The sequence below is a fragment of the Elaeis guineensis genome, chromosome 6 (assembly GCF_000442705.2).
Source record: "Elaeis guineensis isolate ETL-2024a chromosome 6, EG11, whole genome shotgun sequence".
In the NCBI taxonomy this organism is placed as follows: Eukaryota; Viridiplantae; Streptophyta; class Magnoliopsida; order Arecales; family Arecaceae; genus Elaeis; species Elaeis guineensis.
This window is the reverse complement of record NC_025998.2, coordinates 73,259,384-73,265,383: the sequence shown is the minus strand read 5'-3', so window position 1 is coordinate 73,265,383 and position 6,000 is coordinate 73,259,384.

Below are 6,000 nucleotides of genomic sequence, written 5' to 3'. Positions count from 1 at the left end.
AAAATATAAGATCAAATTTTAGCAATTCGACATACCATCTAAAGGCATGTCAATATTTTTTTAAGTTCTTCATGTATGTACCTCTGAACTTTTCAAGGTCCTTTAGTTACCAGCATATTGATCAGTTTAGTTAAGGTACTATAATATTTATTCATATAATAGTTTCATAAACTATTTATATGAATCAGAGATTGCAGGATCAAATCTATGAGCAATTTCTTATGCATAGTCATGTCGAGCTTTTCAAGTTCTTCAATGTCTTTGATCATCGATAATGGACAAACTGCCCATCATGCATCTCATGCACTGTGCGACTCTGATCATCTCATAACTATTATAGATGAATCAACATGTCATTGATAGTCTACATATCCTTATGCATATATTGGATTGCATCAACTATGAAGTCCAATTTATCATACCTAACCTAATTGTCAATGACCAACCATTTGTCCAGTAAAGCTTGTTGACTATGGATTGGACAAGTTGATGACATTGGGTTAATCTGATCAAGAATCATGGCTTAATTTTTAAAAATTAAGAATTATTCTTAGATTTTTTAGTCATAATATATAATTGATTTCAGTTAAGTGGTTGATATCTAGGATTCGAGCTAAAAGGTTGGAAGCTGAAGACTTGATCATAGAAAGTAAAGATTGAATTAGATGATTGTACTTTTAATAGTTTGTTTTAGAGATTTTAGAAACAAACAAAGGCTCCCACTAATTTTTGTTGGATTCTAGTGATGTAGTGAAATATTGATTTCAAAAATTTTATCATGCATTCAATATTTGAAAACAAGGTTTAACAATTAAACACAACCACTGGCACTCAAAAACCCTAGAAATCCCTTGATGATTACAATCAAACCACAACATAAAGCATATGAGGAGAAGATCAAAAATCATATACCACCATAAAAACTATGAACTGGGGATTTTGATATCTCCATGAGACTCCAAAGTAAAAGTCCTCCAATGATGATTCACACAGGATTGATTAAGTCCCTTCCCAACTCGTCATGGTGCTGCGGCCTTCTTCGCAAGTGCGCTGCCGATTGTCCTTCACAAGAACATGATGCACCATTACTTGTATGCCTTCATGACCTCTACTAGGATCACTCTAGAAACTTTTTTCCAAAGTATCATACCACACAAAAATAAATCAGATGTTCAACACTTGAACAACCTGATTTTTGGACAAGCATCACATGCCTTCCAATTTTCTTCTCCCTTCCTTTCCATTTTCTCTCCTTTTTTTCTTACATTTTTTTCAAACTTTTTCCTTGCCTTTATCCTCCCATTTTCACACCTAAACCCATCTAAAAAGGGACGTCCAAACAAGGAATAGCACCCCCTTTATATAGGGAATAAGGGGGCATCCCATGGGACGACAACTCTTGGCGTCCCTTAATTATTACATGCCATCAAGTAATTTTTAGCATAGAATCCCATGAGTTAAGATGTGGAAAATGAAGTCTTTCATCTACAGAAGGACTCTTCCTTTGCCAGAAAAAATGTGAATGCCATAAAATGGCCCTGGGAAATGGATTGGCATGGGAAAGTCAAGAGTCCAAAACATAAAGGATTCTTATATATACATCAAAAAATGTGGCTCCCCATTATTATATGGTGATCAAACTCCTTCCAAAAGAAGGACTCTCTTTCTACTTCTGTGCCTATAATCTCAAGAGACATTTGATGTTTCGTGGAATTAATAAACATATAGAAATTTAATGGAAGGAAACAAGAGTCCACATTGAAATGGACTCCTCCATTTCAATGCCATAATGGGGTGTCTCTTATTATTTTAGGCATGGAGTTCCTTCCAAGAGAAGGACTCCCTCTCCTCTTCCACATCCCACATCCCAAGTTTCATCTGATGGTTCACAAAAATAAGGAATGTATGGAACATGTAAGAGAATTAAGAGGAGTGGAAGAGAAGGACTCCTCTCCTTAACACCAAAAATAAATGTGATGCCAACAATTTTTATGCATATGGTTTTTGATGTGGAGGAGGATGGTTCCATGTGAAACAGTTTCACAAAAGTAGATAAAACTATCTAATAAATTAAATGGTTCAAACCTAATCACATTAAGTCAAGACAACAAGACTAGGTTAGCACAAACACCTTTGCACTGAACTTAATTGAAAACTTGGGTTAATTTATGTGCTAGAAATTTAATTAACCATTTGAATTTATAATAAATTCAAATTGATTAGATCAAAACCAAATCTCTACTATGTGTGACCCATTAAGTTCCAAATCTAGCCAGCAGTGGATCCAAAATCTCAACAAAATCCGAATCCGATTAGATTAGGTCAGCTCAAGAGTCTCAATCAACTAGGACTCTTCCTAATTGATTCTCAAATTAAACTCTTTTAATTTTGAAGAGTTCACAAGTCAAGATTGATATCAAGCAATGTGTCATGACTATCTAAAAGATTTAAAATTTGATAAAAATATCAAAATTATCCTTCTGTGATGAGTTACCGTGTAATTCAATCTTTTGATCACACAACATCTTGAAAGACCATAGGTATGAAAATATGTCAAACCCAAATACCTAACCATATGTATCTCGATCTGATGATGATGACTCAGTTGATGAATCAGTAGAAATTATTTCTACTGTTCATCCCTGCTCTGATCAGAGACTCTCAGATCACCATCCTATGAGATCACATAGGATGTTCTCTTCTCCTACAAGGAGTGATCGATTTTTTGTTGACCACTCACAACCTCCATGCACACTTTTGCCATACCCAGAATATCTCACACATATCTCATAGTGGTGTACTAGTGAATAAACCAAAGTAAGGGTCCATGCACATAAGGTACCATGGTGATCTCAGGTCAAAGGATCACATGCACCACTCCCACTGAAGAACCATCTATTGACATGCTGTAAGGCTCCATCAGATATTTTTTTATGAATCAGTTCAGTGAATTGATTCTCTAATAAGCACTGACATCCTTATATTAGTGTCACCACACAAGTGGTTGTGAGATCAACCACCCTCTCTATTGAGCATATCTAGGATGTACCAATCTTACTGAAGTCATCAATCTTCGACTCAATGATCCAACGATTGAAAATATTTTAGATTGGGGCTATCAAGATTTTAGGTCTCACTGGCATGATCTCATCATAGCCCTAAAATCATTGCCCTAATCTATGGGGTTTATCATGATCATATAAAAATGATGCAACAAATGATAAAACATAATACCTCATGTAGATAAAATAACTAATGTCATATAAATGAGCAGGAAGATAATAAATAAATATTTCATTGCATGCCCATATGATTGATTTGTAGAGTACTGTTGGTGCAAAAATCTGCTTGCGCCGGAGAAGCTAGAGTCAGGGAAGTCGCGGTCGCCGCCGGGACCTGCAAAGGAAGTCTAAACCGGAGGTGGGGTTGCTCCGGCAAGACCCTCCGACGCTCAAGTCAGTTCTCTGCCTCAACAAGAATGGAGTGCTCGAACAGAGAATTTAGCAGAGTTTTGAAATAAGAAATGAGCTTATCGAATAACGTATCTGGGTCCCCCTTTTATAGGCGGAGGAAGCAACGGATTGATGGCGATGTTTGTAACTGTCTGGCAGTGGACTGCCCAGGGTCAGGCGGAGTTTGCTGCGAAGTGTAGTGGAACGGACCCATGGCTATTGCTGGGGCATGCCACGTGGAGTCTGCCGCATGAAGTGGGGCGGCATTTGTCGTCGTGACTTGCCAGTGGATGGGAGAATCGCGCAGTATCCGTTGCAGGAGGTGGAGCAGGATCGTGGCCATTTATCGTGGCTGGTCAGGTAGTAATGGAGCCGCATGGGATCCGTCATAGGGAGTGGAGCAGTGCTGCGATCGTTACTGCGGCCTGTCAGGGAGTGGGGGAGCTGCACGGAATCTGCCGCAGGGAGTAGAGCAGGATCGTGGCCGTGATAGTGGCCTGGGAGCGCAGATCTGCTGGCTGAAGTTCGGCAGCAGTCGGAGTCTGGCCCCCGTAGGGGTCCGAGCAGAGTCCTCCTTGCGGTTGGGGTCGTGGGTGGAGCCCGGCTCCCGTGGGAGTCCGAGTGGAATCCCCTGCTATCAAAATCAAATGCAAAGTCCGGCTCCCGTAGGAGCCCAGACAAGACTTACCGACAGCTGAGGTTGAGGGTGGAGTCCAGCTCCCGTAGGAGTCCGGACGAAGTTTGTCTGCAGCCGTTGGAGTCGAGGACGAAGCTCGGCTCCCGTAGGAGTCCGGGCGGAGTCTTCCTGCAATCAAAGTTAAAGGCGAAGTTCGGCTCCCGTAGGAGTCCGGACAGCTTACCAGTAGTTGAGGTTGAGGACGGAGCCCGGCTCCCGTAGGAGTCCAGGCGGAGTCAACTTGAGGTCGGAGTTGTCGGTGGAGTCCGGCTCCCGTAGGGGCCCGGACGAAGTCTGTCTGTAGCCGTTGGAGTCGAGGATGAAGTCCGGCTCCCGTAGGAGTCCGGGCGGAGTCTTCCTGCAATCAAAGTTAAAGGCCAAGTTCGGCTCCCGTAGGAGTCCGGACGGGGCTTACCGGCAGTCGTTGTCGAGGACGGAGCCCGACTCCCGTAGGAGTTCGGGCGGAGTCTACTTGTTGAAGTCGTCAGCGGAGTTCGGCTCCCGTAGGAGTCCGGACGAAGTCTGTCTGCAGCCGCTGGAGTTGGGGATGAAGCCCGGCTCCCGTAGGAGTCCGGGCGGAGTCTTCCTGCAATCAAAGTTAAAGGCCAAGTCCGGCTCCCGTAGGAGTCCGGACGGGGCTTACCGGCAGTCGTTGTCGAGGACGGAGCCCGGCTCCCGTAGGAGTCCGGGCGGAGTCTACTTGTTGAAGTCGTCGGTGGAGTTCGGCTCCCGTAGGAGTCCGGACGAAGTCTGTCTGCAGCCGCTGGAGTTGGAAACGAAGCCCGACTTCCGTAAGAGTCCGGGCGGAGTCTTCCAGCAATCAAAGTTAAAGGCCAAGTCCGGCTCCCGTAGGAGTCCGGACGGGGCTTACCGACAGTCATTGTCGAGGACGAAGCCCGGCTCCCGGAGGAGTCCGGGCGGAGTCTACTTGTTGAAGTCGTCGGCGGAGTTCGGCTCCCGTAGGAGTCCGGACGAAGTTTGCTCGCGGTTGTAGTTGTTGGCGGAGTCCGGCTCCCATAGGAGTCCGGACGAAGTCTTCTTGCGGTTGTCATGTAGTCGATTCCGCTGAGGACTTCGGCTGTGGGTATTTTATACCCAACACCAGTCCCCCCACTTTCGAGTTTGAATTTCAAATGAAGGAAGTACAGAGAGAGAGATGGGCACAGCCAGAGCCGTTCCTTTGAATCCTGCGCACTGTCCCCCCCAGATATTTTGGCATTAAATGTGCGCGTGCTGGAGTCTTTTCGAATTGGAGTGGTACGAGGGGACGCTTCAAAATTCTCGTGGGTACACTGGCCCAGGTACGGCGCAATTATAACCCTGCCAACCACCAGCCGCTTTTAGCCGCCTGCCAGGGGGAGTGGGACACGTGTCGGATGCTGACCGGCCTGGGGGGATTCGCGATCATTATGGCGCCGAATCCCAGGGTCTATTTAAACCCATCCTCCCACCTTTAGGCGTCCTACTCTGTTCCTGAGTTCTCACTAGTGTCTGTCTTCTCTTCGAGAGCCCTACTTCAGTGAGCGTCTTCTCGAGCCGTAGGTGCCTCCCATTTTTCGTCCCTCAGATCCCTCAGAGTAATATAGGTTAGTGCCAACCTTCCTCTCACCGCCTAGGGGCTTCTTTTCTCGTCATTACTTTTGTGCATCCCTCCGAGTTAGTCTTCAGCCTCTCGTTCTCCTTTCGGTCCATCTTTTTAGGGTCCTTTAGATCCCCCCTTCGAAACTACTCAATATGTCCTCTGGCTCTTCTGCTCCCAGCAGTTCCGAGAGTTCTTCTGCTTCAAACCCCCAGGTCCCTATCTCTGTGGACGAACCCACGTCTGGGGCTGGGCTTCGCCTGGTTTTCGCACCGGGTGTTATTCCATGTTCC